At 36.5% G+C, this 21,249-nt stretch overlaps 1 protein-coding gene across 11 annotated transcripts in view; it reads right to left on the bottom strand.

Annotated features, from left to right (window-relative positions):
• Nucleotides 1-21,249, bottom strand: part of CDH18 (cadherin 18) — a 536,769-nt gene that overhangs the window by 354,565 nt on the left and 160,955 nt on the right. For 2 of the 11 annotated variants that reach the window (XM_042806879.1, XM_042806885.1), the window contains exon 3: nt 736-809. The exons of 8 other annotated variants lie outside the window; for them this stretch is intronic. The gene's annotated coding sequence lies outside the window, so the exon portion shown is untranslated. The remainder of the gene's footprint in view (nt 1-735; nt 810-21,249) is intronic. One more of the 11 variants, XM_042806882.1, reaches the window with a different exon arrangement.

The following is a 21,249-nucleotide window of genomic DNA, read 5'->3' as shown; positions in this document are numbered from 1 at the left end:
ATGTTATTTTCATCATAATTAAAGAAAAAATTTTGCTGTAGTTTTTAACTGCAGAATTTCGTAGCAATTTCATTTTTAACTCCTTGTTCAAAACTCTCAGGAATATATGTGAATGTGTTAATGGAGTTAGGTAGAAAAGAAAGCTTGCAGTTTTACAAGTTCATCTTTAAAACATCTTATCCTGCCTGAAAAGTCATCAGTAATAGGACACTTTTATGGCTAACAGTGTTCTCATTATTTTTCATTTATGGTTCCATTGAAATAGTCATCTTAATTTTTTTCTGTAATGGAAACAACAGGTTTTATTGCATTTTCTCTGCTCCAGTGAACAGCTCTTCTCTGAGATGAGTTAGTTCAGATGAAAGTTCTTCTTATAGTGCCTTGACTTTAGGGTAATTTAGTATTAGAATTATTATTTTTAGTGAAGAATGTTCAATCAACAGCTCTTATTCATGCTGAAATGCAACCGCAGGTGTAAAAAATAAAAGATACGAAGTACATGAAAGGAAGAAAAAAAAAAATCAAACCTAATTGATGAAAATAGTACCCACAGAATTGGCATTCCAGCCATTCAATGGCACATGTACAATGTTTTAATAAAATGGAAGGTGAAGGAGAGACTATTTGTGCTTGGAAGAAGCTCCTTTTTCCTACATGCTGACTCATGTTCAAGAAGAATTCCAATTCAATACGTATTGACAGTACATATAACAGGAAATCACAACTTATACTTACACTTCACTGAAAAATCTTCTTTTGAACTTGTGCCAAGATGGTTTTCATCCTAAATTGACAGGAAGCCAAACAACCTGATGAGAGGTGGAAAAATGTTTTCATTTTGTTGCTTATCAACTACTATTGTATGACAGCAATTATCTGCTGTATTTAACAAAATCTTTGCAATATATTTTGAAAGTTATTTGAAGCTGAATATTAATTTTAAAAGATCTCATCTTGACTGGGAAAACCCCTAAAACATACTGTGGTAAAATTTATCTTTTGTCTTTATTTGAACCACTTACTCATTTAAGTGGCTTTCCCTTTAAAAATACAATAATCCGTCCTCAAAGCAATAAAACCAGGAATTATTCCAATGCTTTTCTGCTTTTGTTGCAATTCTAACTAGAATCACAATCTAACTAGAATAAAAATTATGAAGTTACATTCCAAGAACACAAACCCCAGCCTTGGTCTGTGAAATACTCAGAGAGGAGTAGATTAACACAGGCATGAGACAGAGGTCCAAAACATTATTTTGATAAATCCGACCCTTCACTGACTAGATGGATTCTTATGTTTTGTTTGTGTGAGTATAGGCATTTTACAAGAAGCTCTCAAAACTCTTTTTTATTCATCTAATATGATTTAGTATTCAGGACAAATTTTGGGGAGAAAACCCGTGAATTAGAACAGAAAGGTACCAAATCTGAGATAATTTTATGTAGTTCACTTGAAATTCACAGGAGGGTATTGTTACACACACAAACATTGATCTTCTATGAAAATGTTCCCTTGTGCAGAGCCCACATACTACACTGGACAGGCTGAACTGCACTCTGCTTGCAACACTGACAGAAGACATTTCCAGAATTAGGGTAGGTGCCCTGCTGCTCAGCGAAACTCACTGTGAAATAAAACTAACCGCATCATCAGCAGAGAAAATTTAACCTAAAATGCATGTGCTAGACCCTTAGGGATGTGTCCACATATTCTGGGTTTATTTACTCCCTGCAGTAGCAAATATACAGCATACAAGAGGAAAATGCAACTATACATAGCTGAGGCAATGCAATTGTACAAGTTCTCAGTGATAACAATAAATCCTCTTGCTTTTCTCTTCAATGTAAAACGCTGAATGAAAGAAAATATTCATTCACTTTCAACTGGGTTACTTCCTTCTTTTTTTGCCAAAGATAATCTTGAGAAGCAAGACCTCCTTTCCAGCAGATTTACTTTCATTCAGTAACATCTTTCCAGGTATATTGTGTGAGAGTTCTGCAAAACACTACATATCTTCCTCCCTTGTTTTATATTTATTAAATGTTCATTCCTTAGAAATATTTGTCTAGAAGCAAAAGAAAATGTATATACAAATTTTGTTAAGTACTCATACAACTCAGTCCCAGTTTTCAGCTGGGATAGAGTCAACTTTTCTTCTTAGTAGCTAGAATAGTGCTGTCTTTTGGATTCAGTATGGGATTTGATATGAGAATAATGTTGATAATACAATGATGTTTTCAGTTGTTGCTGAGACATCGAGATCTCTCCAACTCCCCATGTCCTGCCCATCAGCAGGTATGTTAGAAGCTGGGAGGGAGCACGGCTGGAGCACCAGACCCAAACTGGCCGGTGGAATATTCCATATCATGTAATGTCATGCTCAGTATATAGAGTCAGTCGGGAAGGGGAGGTGGTTCTCTCTCACTTTTGGGATTGCAATTGTGGGATCTTGGTATTTTGGAATTGCTAGCCAAGTACAGGCTGGGTATCAGTAGGTGGGTGGTGAGCAACTGCATTGTGCATTACCCACTTGTACTTTCTATTATTGTTATTGGTTTATTCTATTTGAATTATTAAACTGGTTTTATCTAAACCTACAAGTCTACCTTTACTTTTTCAACTCTCTCCTCATTCCTCAGGTGGGGGAGGGTGAGCAAGAGGCTGAGTTGTAGTTGGCTGTCAACTGGGTTTAAATCACAAACAACACATGTTTATGTCAAGAACTAGAAACTGCATTCTATGAGAATCTAAGGTCCTAACTACTACACCTGTTATAAAGATACCCTCTTACTGTTTTCAATAACTGTGCTAATTTAACACATATGCTTTATTTCAAATCCTTGAATTTATAAAATGGATTTGACAATTTCACAAGAACCAATCAGTCTCATACTGGATTTATCCTAGTTTTATTAAGTCGCAACTGAAATCACTGAAACAATAAATTTACTCCAGGAAACACAGATTAAATTTCAGATTGTTAATACAAGTCTCATTGCCACAACATGTTTTGGAGGCCAGAAGTATAAATGGGTTCAAATTCACAAGGACAACATTGTCAGTGACTACTAATATGATGGACCGTTTTCATAGAAATCCAACAATGTACGGAATACAGAAGTTGTGACAACATAGGAGGAAGATCCCTTTGTCCATGCTCTTTTCTTACATTCCTCCATAATGATTAGCTACTTGTCACTGCTAGAGACACAGTAGTTGCCTATACATAAGGTTAGTTTGACAAGTGGCTGACAAGTTTTACATTGTATTACTTCTGTGTTTATGTTTTGTCGCTTTCTTACAGACATTATTCAGCAAAATCTTTGTTCTATGCACTCACTCCATAGTAATAAAACCTGCCAATGCAGTAATATATTTAAACTTTATTTTCAAAGGATATTTCCATGCTGAAGAAAGAGACAGCCCCACATCATTTTAACTCCACAAATGGCAGTCCAGCATAGGGACACTTACATGTATATAAACCAGTTTAGGTCTTCCCCAGCTTAAAAAGTATGTGTGTCTCCAATGCTTCAGAGATCTCTGGGGCAAGGCTATCACAGAAGACAGACATGCTGAAACAATATTTTAACTTTGAAGAGAAGAACATATTCACAGGGAATCAGACTATGATTCAGCCAAAAGATACATGTTTTTTTCTCCTGAAAAGCTCTTTTTGAGGCTTTGCAATAACGTTGAAAAGTTAGTCATAATCCAGCTCTGTAAAACAGGATTACTAGTCTATAAAAATTGTCAACCTCAGATGTTCTGTGACCGGTAAGTGTCCTCACTATTAAAGTAATTAAAGTTTCCAGAAGTCCACAGATTTTGCAAGCAACACAGAACAGTTAGTATTATTGTTGAAATACTCAATCTATATACTTTAAAATAGACATCTAATGATGCTGCTAAAACGTCCTGTTATAGACAGAAAGTACCAATATTATTTTCTGTTACTAGACTATACTGTCAGAGCTGTCAGAAGCTAAAATCAAATTAATTTGACAATCAGGATTTCAACTGCAAGTTAATCTCTGGTAATTAATGTAATTAACAGCCTGAAACACAGAGAACAATGTACTAGCATCATTAACATATTGTTTGCTTAGATTAATCATTTTCACATTGCTGTTTAATTGATGTGACTTTTTCTTCAGATAAACTACAAATTACCATGTCATGTTACCGATAGAGTAGATAGAAGAAAAATTGGCTAAATTACTGTCATCATTTTTAAGGACAAAAGTTTAATTAATGGGTATGAAAACTCCCTGCTCAATAATATGAATAGCCATACACAAATGTTGAGCATCTATATTGAAAAGTCTCCTACTTCAACATGGAAATATCAAAGCTTGATTACTGCTCCCAAACAACATGCAACATACGCAGAGTATTGCCAACAGCCTACTCATAAAGAGTAAAACCTCACAGAACTGGCAAGGCTAACCACACCATTGGAGAAAGAACATTTTCTAAGAGAAAGGTTATTTCAACAGCACTTATGATTCAGGGAAATGGAAGCAGAAACTTAATGTACTTGTATTAGCTTGACTACAAAGCAGACTAAAAGTTTTTGTAATCTCATTGGTAGTCATCACCAATTCCCAGCAGCATGCTAACATACAAATTTAATAAAATGTCTAAAAAAAAATTCAGTATCTCCATAACACACTGTTCTTGTTTTTTCAATAAAGGAACAACATGAAGTTCTGCCTAAATCACATGAAGAACATAAGTAGCATTTGCTTCCATGAGGATCTTTAGCAAATGACTTTCAAAATACTGTGTTTGGAATCACAGTAACATTTACTCCACAAATCATCACAGGGAATAAGTCAGTCACTGCCACAAAGCACTAAACTTCTATGGTTCAAACTGAAGGATGCATCTCTGGAGACCCATGATTTTATCATAAGAGAGGGCCAGAAGACAACATGATCAAATGCAGTTAATTACTTCTGACTAAGAGCATTTTAGTAGGCAAATATCATGAACAGCAGTTGGCAGTCTGTCAGGAATTCAAACCCCATAAGAGTGCCATATTATTATAAGCCTGTTGGCACACTGTCATATGTAGTCCCTATCAACTTTTAACAGTACGTATCTCAAACCCATGAACCATTCCAAAAGTTGTGCTTAGATTCATTTGGTAATGATCTAGGTTAGGACTTTAAATAAATGACAGGGGCAAGGGGGGGAAACAACAGAAAACAACCAACCAAAAATTCCTCTGCTGCTCTTTATATTTTACTTGTCAAATAAAAAGAAAATTGTAAAACAGAACAGAAAGTTCTCCTGAAAGAACAGTCTCCAGTGTTGCTGTTTCAGTGGTTCCTGAAAAGCATAAATCCTTTTACAAAGAATGGATAAAAAGCAACATTTATATAAAAAAGTGCTGCCATTTGTTCCTCCCCACTCCTCTTTTGCAGCTACTTTGGATGGTGCAGAAAACATAGAAGATGTTAGCAAAAAGTCAGCAAATCAAATCCAATAAATACATACATATCTTTCCTGACCAGGAGCTATGAACTTTCTAGGGATTTTTCATTAACATTCAGAGAATATACAAGTTTTTATTTCAAATCTAAGTGCATTATAAAAATAAGGGTAACGTCAACCCGGATTACATATGGAATTTTTCAGAAATTCAGGGATTTGTGTTGATTTGGAAGTGTACATATGTGGGCTGGAGAATCTAAATAAGTAACAAAATGTGTCAACATCGACTCAAGAGAACACTGACATTTTAAAATAGGATGGTATTAATTAATAAAGCTCTGAATTTCACAATACTTCCCTTTCTAGACATAATCCTGCATAGTGTTACAGCATAACATTGCTCTGCATGAGCCTTCTAGATAGCCTTCACTGGCTTCAAATTCTATTACTATGAAGAGGGAACTGAAATTATTTACACAAGCAGCTACCTTCCTACAGCTCTGAATGTTTGAGAGATGTCCCCCAAACCAGCCTGTGTGCCCTAGTGCCCCTCACAGAAACTGATCACTCAGTCCCCAGCATCATCCACAATTTGTTCTCATTTCATGCAGCAGGAACCCACACTTTGCTGGAGGCTGCGCTGGAGCAATTTACAGATTAATCTTAATTTATTTGCAATAGTCATTCCTTATCATGGCCTTCTGTGCTAGTAACCTGTTCCACTCAAGTGCAGAGACTTGGCTCTGATGAGTTTAACTGGCCAAGTATCCCTCTTGAGTCTCTATTCTGATGGTAAATTTCATTTAGAGATGAAACCTATTGCTGGTATGAATGACCAGGTAAGAAAGGAGCACTTTAAAGCTAATTTGAACTACAAGAATTAAAAAAGCAAGGAATAGTTCAGGTGAGGCAGGACAGCAAGACAGTAATGGCATAAAATAGTTGATAGTTGGGAGACAATTAGTTGTAGTAACTCCATTCTGGTCATGCATTCCAGAAAGCAAAAATTAAAATAAAAACTTCAGTAGCTTAAAACCAACAACCACCAAACTATTTTTTGTTTTCTAGAAAGCCAGGTTTTGCAGCAACAGCAAGATGAAATACCCTACAGGAACTGGAGAGCTGAAATACTAAATTGGCTTTCCTCAGTGTTGTCAGAAGCTGATTTTCATCTCTTCATTTTGCTGATAAAGAAAGGTTAGAAATGCCTATTGTTTTCCACCCACAGCTTGGAAAACAAGGCAATTTAAGACTCTGAACTCAGTGATTTTTCTTCCTATCACAAATGATCTATAAGTTTCATTACTCTATGATCTTTGATTCCTCAGGCAGAAGTTCTGTTACATCAAATAAGCCTCTTAGAAACTGAAACAAAACCACACATGCAGAGAATTCCAAGCAAACAAAAACATCTCAACGCAAAGCCTTATTTCAGTTTATCTACTTAACTGTGCTCTGCATGTAGAGCTAGTAGCCATTATCAACTTTCCAGCAGGTGTTATACTCAGTCAAGTGGTTCATTCAAGTGGTTCATTCTTAAGAACAAATACTTTTCTTTTTAAAAAAACAAAACAAAACAAAAACAAAACAAAAAAAACCCACAACAAATAAACAAGCAAAAAAACCCGAAACTCCTCACAATGAAGAACCAAGCAATCCAAACACCTGCCTCTAGCAGCATAAGCCATTTTATTTTCATTGGCTACCATGCTCCTCATATGTTTGCTTTCTTGCTACACAGAACAGGCACAATGACGTAGCTTATTGAAGATGAAGGTAAAAAGAACTTCAATATTTTTCCAAAAAGCTGCAAAATAAGGCTTCTGGATTATGAATTTTCCTAAAGACCTTATAAGGAATAGATCCCATTACCCCTTTTAACAGATTAGCTTTATCTGAAAGTATTTGCTGTCCTCATTACTGCAGTGTCATCATCATAAAAAAAAAAAAAAAAATGGAAACATTTAACATCTTGAGTTGTTTATTACCAATGAGCTTTAATTCACTGTGGCCCCATTCACAAGTTGCTGACATGAGTAGTAAAGTAGCCAATTTGATATGCTTTTCAGCTGTTGCTCTCTGGGAATAAATAAAATAATTCAGTAGTTTTAATGTATAGATGGGTAAGCATAGCAAACTATCTAATAAGCAGCAGCAGCACAATTAAGCAGTGATTCCTTCTAAACTGGTTTTAATGATATAGCCTTTGTCAGGTATCCTGACCAAGTCAGAGAAGAGTTGCTTTTAAAGAAAGTATGAGAATGTCAAAATATTGATGAGAAAGTGTTCCTAGTTACTCAGTTTATAAATTTAGAAAGATTTCCATTACACAATGGAAAAACTTGTATGTAGAAATGGCAGTTTTGCTAGGACAGGAAGACAACTGGAAGTAGGCACTTTACAGGTTTATTTTGTTTTGTTTAAAGTATAGTATATTGTACCATAAAGCAGTTAATGACAACAGGAAACAACTAGTACGTCAGGACTAAGAAGAAACCCATTAGCTATCTCCTGAAGTAGCTCCAAAATCAAGAATTTTATTTCAAATGGGAAAAGAAAACACAAAAGAAAGGCAAATATCTGAGGTTCTGAACTCTGTATTTGTAATAAGCACAAAAATAAATCAATTCTACAAACTAACAGAGATTGAGACAGTAAATTGTCCTTCAAGAGACTGAATTCAAAGAGCTGTCTGCCTGTTTTGATATCCATTTGAATGGGCATTTCCTGACCTATGGGAATTTCTTAATCAGTGGAACATTAAATTACTTCTTTTTCCTCATTCTTGGTTAGTGTAATTATTACATATTCTATAAAAAATGAATAAGCCAGAAGTAAGAATAACTTGATGGAAAGAGCACACAATATGAAAATAAGAATATGAAAAATGAAATTGATGAAATGCTGAAAAAATCCATGTTTGAATTCTCATTCTCTCTGACTCAGAGTAGAAAACCTGAAATTGTGTCTTTGAGATTCCTGCCTTGATTACTGACTGTTTTCGTGTGTGGGGACTTTCCATCTACAACCTAAAAAAAGCTTCCCAAGAAAACCAAATTTTGTCTCTCTCCTTTTTCTTACTTCTAAATAACTTTTTCCATCTACTCACTTTATCTGTTTGTTGCCCCCCAATTTGCCCACTGAATACAGGGGGAAAGGAGGATAAAGAAAAAAACCAAATAGTTAGACATAACCTAAAAAACAAAAAGTTTGTATTAAAAAAAAAAAAAAAAGAATAAAAAACAACAACAAAAAAACCCAAACTTGTATTAAAATACAACTGTTGATTCCAAATATTCAAGCGTCCATCTGAAAATCAAAAAAAAATTCAGTCAACCAAATTTCAGATTACTGACTTTAACATTACACTGAATTGAAACAGCAGTATGTGTATTGCAGAATTACTAAACTAGAAACAAACGTTGTTGCAGCTATTTCATAAAATGCCAGTTTTTAAGTGTTAGTGACCATGGGAAAGTACCTGATTGAAATGGAGACTACATATTTCCAGTTGCAAAAGAGGACAAATATGTTATCAAAAATAACACATGAAACAGTATATGCAATATGAAACCTTAATTAAACTGTTCTGTTTCTTTGATATAAATGATGCAGCACAGCTATGTTATTCCTAGTATTTTTTCATGAAACAAAAGCACTTAATGTACCTTTGTAAAATCACTCTACTTAGCCTCACATGCAATAATGGTGTTGGCAGAGAAATTCAGTCTTAGTGCCATGGCTGCAGGGCACCGTCAGCCCTGACTCTCCCTGTCCACCCTCCCGAGCCTGCCCTCACCCTGGCCACAGCCCAGGACCTCATTTTAGCCCCCAGGGCTGTCAGTCCCTGTCCCAGTGATGCTACAGGAGTGCCTGGTCCTGGTCCTCTCTGCTGAGGTTCTGGCTCACAGCCTGTATTTCCTATAAAGACCTTGAATTTCCACTGAGGACAGCAGGAAGTGCAAAAATGCTACGCCTTTTCTCTCAAGCTACAAATGGCAGCATGGCTTCACCAAGGGCACGTCCTGCCTGACCAACCTGGTGGCCTTCTATAATGGAGTCACTACATCAGTGGTCAGTGGAGAGTAGTGGTCAACAGCTCAATGTCCAGATGCAGATCGATGACAAGTGGTGTCCCTCAGGGGTCCGTATTGTGATCGGTGCTGTTTAATATTTTCATCAGTGACATAAACAGGGAGATCAAGTGCACCCTCAGCAAGTTTGCAGATGACACCAAGCTGAACTGACACACCTGGGAGATGGGATGTCATCCAGAGGGACCTGGGAACCACATATGGTTCAACAAGTCCTGCATCTGGGTTGGGGCAACCCCCAGCATCAATGCAGACTGTGGGGATGAAGGGATTGAGAGCAGCCCTGCTGAGAAGGACTTTGGGGTACTGGCGGATGAAAAGCTGGACACGAGTCGGCAAATGTGCACTCACAGCCCAGAAAGCCAACCGTATCCTGGGCTGCATAACAAGAAGCATGGCCAGCAGGTCAAGGGAGGTGATTCTGCCCCTCTACTCTGCTCTGGTGAGACCCCAGCTGAAGTACTGTGTCCAGATCTGGAGTCCTCATCACAGAAAAGACATGGACCTGTTGGAGCAGTCCAGAGGAGGGTCACAAAAATGATCAGAGGAACCCCTCTCCTGTAAGGAAAAACTGAGAGAGATAGGGTTGTTCAGTCTGGAGGACAGAAGGCTCTGGAGAGACCTTATTGCAGCCTTTCAGTACTTAAAGGGGGGCTTATAAGAAAGGTGGGGACAGACTTTTCAGCAGAGCCTTTTGTGAGAGGACAAGAGGTAAAGATTTTAAACTAAAATTAAAAGAGGGTAGATTTAGACTAGGTATAAGGAAGAAATTTTTTACAATGTGTGTGGTGAAACACAGAAACAGGTTACCCAGAGAGGTGGTAGATGCCCCATCCCTGGGAAAATTTAAGGTTAAGTTGGACAGGGATCTGAGCAACCTGATCTAGTGGAATGTGTCCCTTCTTATTGCAGGGGGAATGGACTAGATGACATTTAGTGGTCCCTTCCAACTCAAAGTGTTCTAAGATTGTATTCTAAGTGGATTTCTGGAACACAAAGAGAAAGCAATGAACTAGCCTCTTACGCAAAAGAAATTCAGGTACAGCTGGAAGTAGAGGATTCCCTATTTATTTAACCAATGATCATATGTATGAACACTTTTCCATGGGCAAATGACAAACACACATACCTGGTGCAAGCAGTTAATGGTCCACAGAGACTAAGTAATCTTTTGTAATCTTTTGTAACTGAGGAAGTAAGCCAAACCAAGTCCAACTGCAGACAGTTGGGCAGGGCAGTACTGGTGAAGGAGAGAAAGAGCAAATGAACAAGTTCATCAAGAGACACTATAAGGCCAGCATATCTAGCACTTTGAAGAGGACAAATCTCATGGCAGTGGAAACTGACCTGTTGACAGAGCTACTCCACTACAAGTCAGTCACGTATATGTAGAACATCAAAGATAAATTGCCAGAGGTTACCTTTCTTCCATTTTTTAAAAAAATAATTTATTTATCTACCACTCCATTACTTAATGAAAGAGAAAGACAAGAGATAAAAAGATGAACCTATACATGAAGTGATGTCAAACACAGTGATGAGACTGGAATAAATTAAATTCTTCACAGTCTTTCATCTGAATACTAATAGGTGTTGAAACATACCATATTTTCATCCATAAACTGATAGTATCTCTCAAACTCTCCATTATATGAGTCTTCAAAGGAATTTTGAGAAATTTGTTTCATACTATAAAGGGAACTGCAATCAGACCTTTTGCACTCATTTCTACCAGGAGGTCCCTATACTTTACATACTTGCACTGCTGCACCCTTCTGTCCCACGACCCAGCGTGTGGGGTGGCTCTGGCTGAACCAACTGCAGCCTGTGAACCGGGACGAGGAGCGGGCAGGTGACCCCAGTGCAGCGCTGCAGCTGTGAGCATGCTGATGAGGTCAGTTGTGGACTGAAAGGAGTCCTGTAAAAGGAGCATTTCTCAACTGTACATTATGCTCCGGCTTCTTGCATGTCTCAGAAGGTCATGCAAATGCAACACATGAAGCACATTGATCCGCTGGCCTTGCTGCCACAATGGTCAGCTGCTTATTTGTCATGTGGCCATTAACACAGAAGAAGGTGTACAAGCTGCATTTACTCTGTGTGTTACAGTTTGTTTTTTTTTTTTTCAAAGCAGGCAGCCCTTAAACTTCAAACTCAATTCTGGTCACCAGGACCACAAAGAAAGAGGGATGCCTCAGAAGTTGGAAAGTAAAAGGTTGTATTTATTAAACTATTTATGTCCTTTTCAGTGCAACCTCTACCATTAAACAAAGCTAACTAATCAGATGCCCTTTACATCTTCAAGTTAGATAAATTAATGATGGCCAGGGAGCAGATGTTTCCAAAACTAATTAATTACAGAGACATATTTGGTAAATTTATCTGCTGGGCTTTTAATCAAGTGTAAGTCTCAAATTCACTAAATTTCAGTTTAATGTTCACAAAGTCATCCATTTTGGTAATTTTCAACCTTATGGCACAATGTAAATGCTAGATCTTTTTTAATTTAGGTATCCAACAAACTACAAAACAAGAACCAAAACTGATAATATAATGTGGTACTCTTAAAATAGAAAATATATCTTCCAGTATTTGTCCTATGATTTTCAATCTTTAAAATTATTGTGTTGAAATTTCATCCCTGGTTTTTCTGTTGTGACCATCAAATTGTCAGTTACAGAGAAAAAAACCAGCTAATTCTCTTAAAACTATCAACATGCTTTGCATCTGTGTAAGACTATAATAAGGAATACTTACTATCAGATGACCAGGGTCTCTCTTCAGAAGCATTTTTATTCTGTTTATAAGAACTTTGATCTATTGATAAATCAACAACCTATTTCATGTAAGATTCTATCTAGTTCACTCAGTAGTAACACCAATTCTAACACTTATTTCCATAATTTCCATAATAGGTGGGATGTGAGACATGCCATATAGGAAAGATCAATAATACATATAGTACTATAAAAATAAATAATACAGGATGGTTTCAGAAGGTAATGGTTACGAGGAGCCTGTAATGCATCCAACAACCACACGTAGTTCTGCAGCTGAAATATCTTCCAAATACAAATGCTGCATGAATTTATCTCTCTTTACACAAAGACTGACAGAGCTTTTTTGTTTTAACTCATGTACATGTTTTCATACAACTAACTCATCTACTTAGAAATTTACGGTGTGTTATTACCTGTGACGGTGACTCCCACATACTGTTTTACATGCTGCCTAGAGGAATATTTTCATTCACTTGGAATGTGATATATTTATTGGAAAGTACCCTATCTATAAGCGTGAAAAGGAGAGTTATTTTTTGGGTTTTTTTGGTAATATGTTAAATTCCAAAACATGCCTACAACCTCTACTGAAATTCACAGCATTTAACATTTCAATGATAACTACAAAAGTAACATTTTCCTAATTTTAAAAGCCTGCATAAAAAAAATGAGAAGACAATTACTCCATTGTCAAAATAGTCTCTTGGGCAAGTACCTTTTAATGAACAAATATAGCTTATAATAAGTACAATATGTTTTGAGATATTTTCAATGCAAAGTATAATCATCTTCTGGGGGCATGCCTTATTATTTCCTGGCATTCAATGCTTACAAAATGAAATACCCTCCTGCAATTCTGAAACTGTTTTGGCAGGTGGTAAAAAATGATTGAAAACTTTAGTTACAAAACATTCAAGATCAAATAATGAGTTATCTCTATTGTACTTCACTGTATTGCAGTACAGAAATTGAGCAACTAACTGTAAGCAAATATTAATTATAAATCTCCAGTAATTTATATATGAAATAATTTCTCACAGTCAAACATATCAGTTTGATACTTTGATCATAAATCTTTTTTTGTATTTTCTCCATGTTTTCTCTGCAGTCTTGAAATTTTTCAGCTATATTCCAACATAAAATAGTCTCTAATTTTTTGATGCTTTTGTTGGAAGCATCAGTGATGTGAAAGAAAAGTATGCTCTTTTTCAGCCAAATCTATCATTTTTGTAACTAAAAGAGGAACCAACATGCTGTTGGTAATATATAAAGCAGTTCCTCCTACATCCACCATAACCAGAAGGTATTTCATAGGTGAATGTCAGAAAACAAAACTAGTTGATTTCCCATCTTAATCAAACAATCTGTTTCAGTGGCCTAGCTCACACTATTGTATGGCTTTATTGTGTCTACAGAAAATATCTTATTTTCTGTATCTTCACATTTCTTAGAAACAATTACAACTTTCACCATTTTGCATCCTAAAAGATACACCAGAAATATTTTTACTACTTAATTCCATGTTAGATGCCATAATGCAGACTTCTTCTGGACCAAGCTCAGACAAAGCCTTTCAGAAGTTATTGTTTCCTCAACTGATCAATGCAAAGTATTTTTTCCACAATTTTATTTTTTTTAAAAAGCGAAGTTTCTTATTTATATATTTTAGGAGATAAAATTAGAGGTAAGAGAGGGAAGACAGATGGAAAGGAAGATGAGGGAGGAGTGATTCACCTGGAAATGCAACTTAAACATCCAAAACTGAATAATTTTTAGACTCAACTTTAGGATCACAGTGCTGAACAACAGAACATCTTTTATGTGGTAGGTTAATATAATGCATATTGTGTGTTTATATTCCATCACACAAATACTCAGCTGTGCAAAAACATGCAGTATGAAATAAAAAGCCTGATCGTAAAAAGCAATCCTAATTACTATTATTCTAGATGGAAAACATATACTGGAAAACACACATCAAATGAATTTTTCATTTCATTTAAAGGTTGAAAACACTTCTCCTTGAAGTTTCTGATGACACAAAGGAATCTTTGGTTTTAAATCTACTTTGTAAGCACTTTTTGAGGTCTGGGACACAAGGTAATCTAAACATCAGCAAGTGATTCTTGTGAAACAGCAAAGCAACTCAGGCTCATTTATTCACAAGTCCTTCAGAACAGTTAAAAATTATAGCACCCTCTTCCATTATTCCTAGTTCTCTGCATCACAAACTAGCTTTTTCAGTTTACAAGTAACATGAACAGTTCAGACTCTCCACCAATTTTGGAAAGAGTCCTTCCCTCACTCATTCTTTGATACTTTCACCAAGTCGCTATCTTAAGCTCAAAGGAAGCTCACTTCTTTTCCTAGTTCTACTGCATGGCTTTAACCCCCTCCTATATTCTCCTCAGTACTTAGAAAACATTCCGATCATGTAACAGTGATACAGGGTAGCATCTTTCTTCATTGATATGCTGCTGGGCCTGAAAGAAAATTTGCAAAGAACTCTGATAAGACCTTCACCTAGAAAATATCAGGGTCTGGTAGGAAGAGCTGTCTTGCTACCCACATTTTAAATTCCTCTCATGCACACACTACTCACTGATGTATATAGAAAAGCATTTGTTTGTTAAATATGTATTAATCTTCTAGAAGTTGTTTTCCTGGCATGCCGTGTCCTTCTGAGGTAAGAAGTACAAAATGGGGCACTCAGAGGAAAACTTGCATTTTAGGAGACAAAGAATAAAAAATTAAACAACTGCCACAATTTTACTTCAGATAAAAACTGTTTCATTTTGGAAATGTTAAATGAGAACATTTTCTTTTTTATTTTGTATTTTGTGAATTGCACGTTTTGTTGAAAATAAGTAAAATAAGGGGCTCAAGTCAGAGGAAGTTTGTGGAGGACTGTCTCCTGTGAGAGGGGGATCACACTGGAGCTGGGGGCAGAAGTTCCAGAAGTTCCCCCCTCACCAAGATGGAAGAAGCAGCAGCACTGACTGCACACCCAATTCCCTGCCCCTACTCTGCTGGGGAGAAAACTGAGTCTAGGAACAAGGTGGAAGGGGGAGGATGTTTTCAAGATGTGGTAATGCTTCTCACTGCCCTTCTCTGTCTGTTAAGTGCTGTTGTTACATGTCTGTATAAAATTTATGCTTTTTTTTCTTTCCCTAATGAGTCTGTCTTTTGCCTGTGACCATAATAGGTGATTCATCTGTTCCGGTCCTTATCTTGAATCCTGAGCCTTTGCTTATTTTCTCCTTCTCAGTGCTGGGGGTAAAGGGGAAAGTGAGAGGTTGTGTGGTGCTCAGTTGCTCTCTAAGCTCAAACCACAACAGGTGGGATGAAAGGACAAAGTCAGAATGCATTCCTTGATTCACTAACAGAAAAAAAAAAAACAAACAAACAAACAAAAAAAAAAAAAAACAAAACACCATGAAAACAAACAAATAAAAAAAAAAAATCACCCAGCATTTCAATCTTTCCCTAGCTAAAGTCTTACACTGATGTTCTCATTAAAAAAAAAAAAAAAAAAAATCTAGTTAATGAGTTTCCACTTTTCCTTCTTCTCAAGTAGACAATCCTATTGATGGTAGAGTTCTATATAATTTCACAGCTACATCTGATACTCATAACTCTTCTTCTACTGTCAGTCTTGTCCCATACAAATGATTTCCAAAGGCCAACAGAACAGATATTCTCACCTCACTATGCCCTGTCTCATTTATGTCCAGATTTTCTTGCTATTTATTTTGTATTCTTCTGTGTGAGCTGGGATTGTAACAGCTTCTTCCAGAATATCCTTGCTTTTCAACAAGAACTGACAGCTAAATGCAATGTAACTCTTGCAGGGCTGAAATTATGGCAAGAGACTATTTTATGCTGCTTGTTACAATCTGAAGAAACATGAATACCAAAGGAAAAAGATGCCTGTTTTTTAAAGTTTTTACATTCATTGTAATGTGAAAACTGTTTCAGAGACAGCTTTATTATATTATATTGGTACTGATACTGTTGTATATGACATTAGTACCTAGTGTGTGTACAGGGCAAGTCTGTTACAGGACTTTGTACGCAAAGTGACTCTTTCAAATACAGCAGAGTATAAAATTTTTCACATTAAGAAAATTAATATTCTGTAACAGAAGATTAGGTAATGAGACCAGATTACTTGGTAACAGTAAATATCCTTATACTTTTCACATTAACATTTAAAGCAATAGAAATTCTTAAAAATGGAATTTCAACATTAAAATATTCATTAAATATCATTTGAAGTAACGGTAGGTTACGCTACATCTCAATCAATGTGGACATCTTGTTTAAAAGCATCTTTCAGCTTCTGACTAAAACCTTTTCAACAAACAGAAATAAAATCAGAAAACAAGTCATTATTATTACTCTATTCCTTCTGCTTACTTAGAGAATAGTATTTCTATTTTCATTTGTCACTGGTGATAGACACAGAATTAGCTTCTGTCCTCCATGAAAGTTAGTTTGAATTAATTTCTACTCAAAAAATATTAGTTTAGCCATATTTTAGGTCATATTTTGTTGCTCGTTACTTCTTATGTGAATGGTCCTTTGTTATGTCTAAAAGCCATTTCTAATAGCAGATTACTTTCTTTCTCAACCACAATTAGTACTTTCTTTCTCAACCAAAAGGCTGCATAGCTCATTCAGATGATAAATTAGGAAAGTCTGAAGAGGCAGCTGTCTGCAGGAGGAGCACTGCTTTGCTCAGCAGACTTTCCAATATCTCTCAGTAGATTATTCAGGAAAAGCAGCTTCTGACTTCACGTGCTACTCACAGGCAGCTGCACTGTAAAATACTGGAAGAGTTAATCAACTCTGTCATCATTAGTACTGGTAAGGATTTAAGTAGCTGAGCTATCAGAGAAAAAAAGTAACAGCGAGTGGGCACAAATTCACTGTGTTTCATTCAGATATATAATAAACAAAGGAAAGAAAACTCTGACCTTGATGGTCATTAAAGATATCACAATGCCTAACATTTCTGTTTCTCCTGAATACTTAGATTTATGCAATACATATTAATGAGTTTAATTATATTTAAAAGTATTGCCAAGGCTGGCAAATTCAATCAGATATTTTTATATTTTGATGACCTGTGATTGGTTGACCTTGGCTGGCTGCTAGATGCTCACTCAGCTGCTCTTTCACTCCCCCTCCTCAACAGGAAACGGGCAGAAAATAACAAGAAAAAAGCTTGTGGGTCAGGATAAAGACAGGGAGATCACTGACCAATTACTGCGATGGGCAAATCAGATTCGACTTGAAGAAAAGTAATTTTAACTTATTACCATTTAAAATAGAGTAGGATGATAAGAAACAAAGATGAAAGGCTAATACACCTTCCAACCCTCCCTTTTTTTTTCGCCAGGTTCAACTTGACTCCTGACTTGTCTACCACCTCTGCCCAAGGGGCACAGGGACATGGGGAATGGGGGGCTGCTGCAGCCCATAACAGCCCCTCTCTGCTGCTCCTTCCCCCTCACCCGGCTCCCGCCTCCAGCCCGGGGCCTCTCCCCGGGGCCGCAGGGAAACACCTGCCCCAGGGGGTCTCTCTCTGCCGGGGCTCCTGGAGCACCTCCTTCCCTCCTCCCGCTCTCCCCTCGGGGCTCGCAGGGCTGTTTCTCCCCCTGTTCCCCTCAGCCCTGGCTGCCGGGCAGCGTTTTGCCCGTCCTTACCCAGGCTTTCCCCGAGGCGCCGCCATCTCAGCTGAGGGGCCCAGCCGTGCCCTGCGGTGGGGCCGTTGGAGCCGGCTGGAACCGGCTGTGTCCGGCGCGGGGCAGCCCCGGCCGCTCCTCTCAGGGGCCCCCCGGCATCACCCCCAGCAGCACCTCACCATATAAAACCAACACATGACCACAATGAAGACCAGGATGAAACAGCGTAATTCCTTCTAAATATAAATCTACTATTGTTTGCATTTGAATCTTGGAAATGAAAAATAAAATTCCGGTAATAGAAAAAAAATATTATCTGCCAGTGAGCTGAAAACTTCAGGTAATGGATATAAGCTATGTCCCTAGGTTATTTATGAGAGGGGAATAGGGTCATTAAATCATAACCAAAGAACAATTTATTAGCATAAAGGCTGGCTTCTTATAAGAATAAACACTAGACTTTGCTTATGCTACAACCTAACTAGTTGATTTGGTTGACCGAAAAAATCCCCAACATAACAAACCTCAGAACGCCGAAAGAAGCCTCGAATTACACAAATATGAACCCTGTTCTGTTGTAATGGTGACTTCCTTCAGGCACATAGAGCTTAAAACCAAATTGTGTGGACGCCTGTGGACATCCATGAAAATGCTTCGGTTTATTCTGTTAAGAGGAGATCTTTTAAAGTCATGAGAATTACTTTTTTCTGGTTCATTTTTTTTGGCATTAAGTATATTCTGATGTATGAAATTGCACTAGGTTGTATATTATTTTGTTTGAGACAGAAGCAAAGTTAAATAGTTTTGTGTTTCATAAAAAAAGGTTCAGCTTTTGAATGATGAAAGAGACACAATTTCTTTCCATTTTCAGAGAAAGCCACAAGACATCAGAAGTAAGTAAGGCACTCTCACAATCTTAAAGCATCCCCAGGGATCTCAGATTAGTGACCTAAAACACAGCACTCCCAACAGCATCTTTTTCTTCTCCAACTACTTCTTATTGATACATTCCTTTCAATAAGCCTTCCCTCTTGTCTCAATATCAATAACATTTACTTCCAAATTTTTCAAAGTAATTTTTAACACTTAAGGAAAGCAAGTTCAGCATCTATTTGCCTTCATAAACTATGTATATTATTCTTATTATTGTGCCTCAGTAATTTTTAAATGTGTATATGTGCCTTAAGATGAATATAGGAATGAAATGTGTTTCCAAAAGAAGAGTTTGGGTAACCAACTCAAATGAGACCTAGAAGTTAGCAGAAGTAGCTGGAGAATTTCTGGTGTCTGTCCATATATTTAGATACCTTTGGAAAAAGGCAGTCCTCAGTCCTACCTCCTGAAAACCAAACTCTACCCATTTCTGTAGTATTCAGATTACAAAGTGGTCACAGAGCCACTGAAAAAAAAAAAACTTCTAAGCTTTTGGAGTTCTTTGGTTTCAATTATTTCTATATGTGCATGAGTATTCATAAATCTGTATACAGGGTCATACCTAATGTTTCTGTAGATTTGGATGTTAAATGCCCTAGACGTAGGAAAGCCAATGCAGTGGATCTATGCCACTGCAAATTGAACATAACTTGCTTCTTAAAGAGATTTACAATAGATGAAGTCTTTAAATTTGAGCCAGTATAATGATATTCTGCATTAATAATGACATTCTGCATTCATAGTTACAACTAGAAATTCTTCAAGTAAAATAATAAACATCTATCCATTTCTTCTACAGTGATACTTAACTGAGATTATTTTCCTAAATAGATTGGAAAAATATATTAATAAACATTGAATGAATGAATAAAATAGGATAAAACCAAAATCACACCGATTCAATAAGCTAGAGGTCACGAAGAGCAGGATTTACTTAGCAGCACATCAGGAAAAGGAATCTCTCTGGTCATGAAGCCTGGTTTGTTCTACTGATTACAAACCTAACTTTTCAAACTACCTGAGTTACTTTCCTTTATTTCTCATATTTAAACTACTTTAGGACGTTAGTCTTAATTTAAAACTTTAGTTTATTCTTGTCCAATTCAGGCTTTTTGCTTATTGTATTTCATCTCTTATATTCAAAATATGAAAGAGGAGCAATTATTTTGCCCCTTTGCCATCACTTTTCTAGGCAAGGTAATTTAAGTATTAACTGGAAAGGAAGACTTTCTATTAATCTGATTATCATCTTTACAACTTCAGCTTTCCTGAATATATGGCCAGTAACACCTTACTTTGACAGGCAGGTAAGCATTGTCTTCCTCCACCTTTATTTGCTGATAAAACTCCCTTAAAAAAAAAAAACGGGAGTGTTTCTAATTTCAAAAAGCAGGACTGGCATTTTTTTTTTTTTTTCCAATTTCGTTCCACTTAAATTGTTTCAAGCCTCAGGATTATCACTTTTTAAATTACATCTCAGACCACATTTCTAGTCAAAATATCTCAAAATTTCATTTCAATATTTGTTCATACTTTTATTTTTGGAGACAAAGTCATGAAAGAAAATATTAATGAACTCCTAGATGAGGAACAATGCTATTAACTTCTCTCCAGATAAGTATTTCTTCTTTAAGCCTAACATACTCCTCACCTTTAGCCATTTGTATTCATTTTATAACATTATGCCATTATCATTTTTTTTTTTTTCACTAATTGTTTCCTGTGGTGAATTGTATCAAGTGCACTGTTGAAGTAGAGACATGGAAATCTAGAATTTCCTTTTAGTTATGAGAAGACAATCCTGTGTAAATCCTTGTTACATTTAACCTGAAATAGGAGTTATGCCAAGATGCCCACCAAGAGTTAATTTTATTGCTCCCAGTTACATCCAACATTTCTGTTTATATTCATATTTAGGGAAACTTTAAAAATTTTAAACATATGCAACAGGTCCTTCTGAACAATTTGCAACTGATATTTTGTTGCCATAGTCTTTCAGATTTTCTCACAGAAAGACACTAAACACTACTAAATATAAATGAAACTGTTTTCATATTGAATATCTGCTATTTGCAATAAGAAACTTCTACAAGAGAGCTATGTACTTTCAGGTCTTTCATAGTTGGATACAAGTATCTTACAAGGCTTTAAAAATCTTTTCACCTCATGAATGTGGTTGCTATGTAAATGAAATTATCAAATTCAAGTCCAACGTAAAGGTAAAATTCTTAATAGCATATATTTATTTCAATCTGTAAGTTAACTTTAGAAGTGTCACATAAAAGCGTATTTGGGCTTGACTAGAGACTA

This window comes from Tyto alba, unplaced genomic scaffold (assembly GCF_018691265.1).
Source record: "Tyto alba isolate M040663 unplaced genomic scaffold, T.alba_DEE_v4.0 Super-Scaffold_48, whole genome shotgun sequence".
Taxonomy (NCBI): domain Eukaryota; kingdom Metazoa; phylum Chordata; class Aves; order Strigiformes; family Tytonidae; genus Tyto; species Tyto alba.
This window is presented reverse-complemented; position numbering and strand designations above follow the sequence as displayed.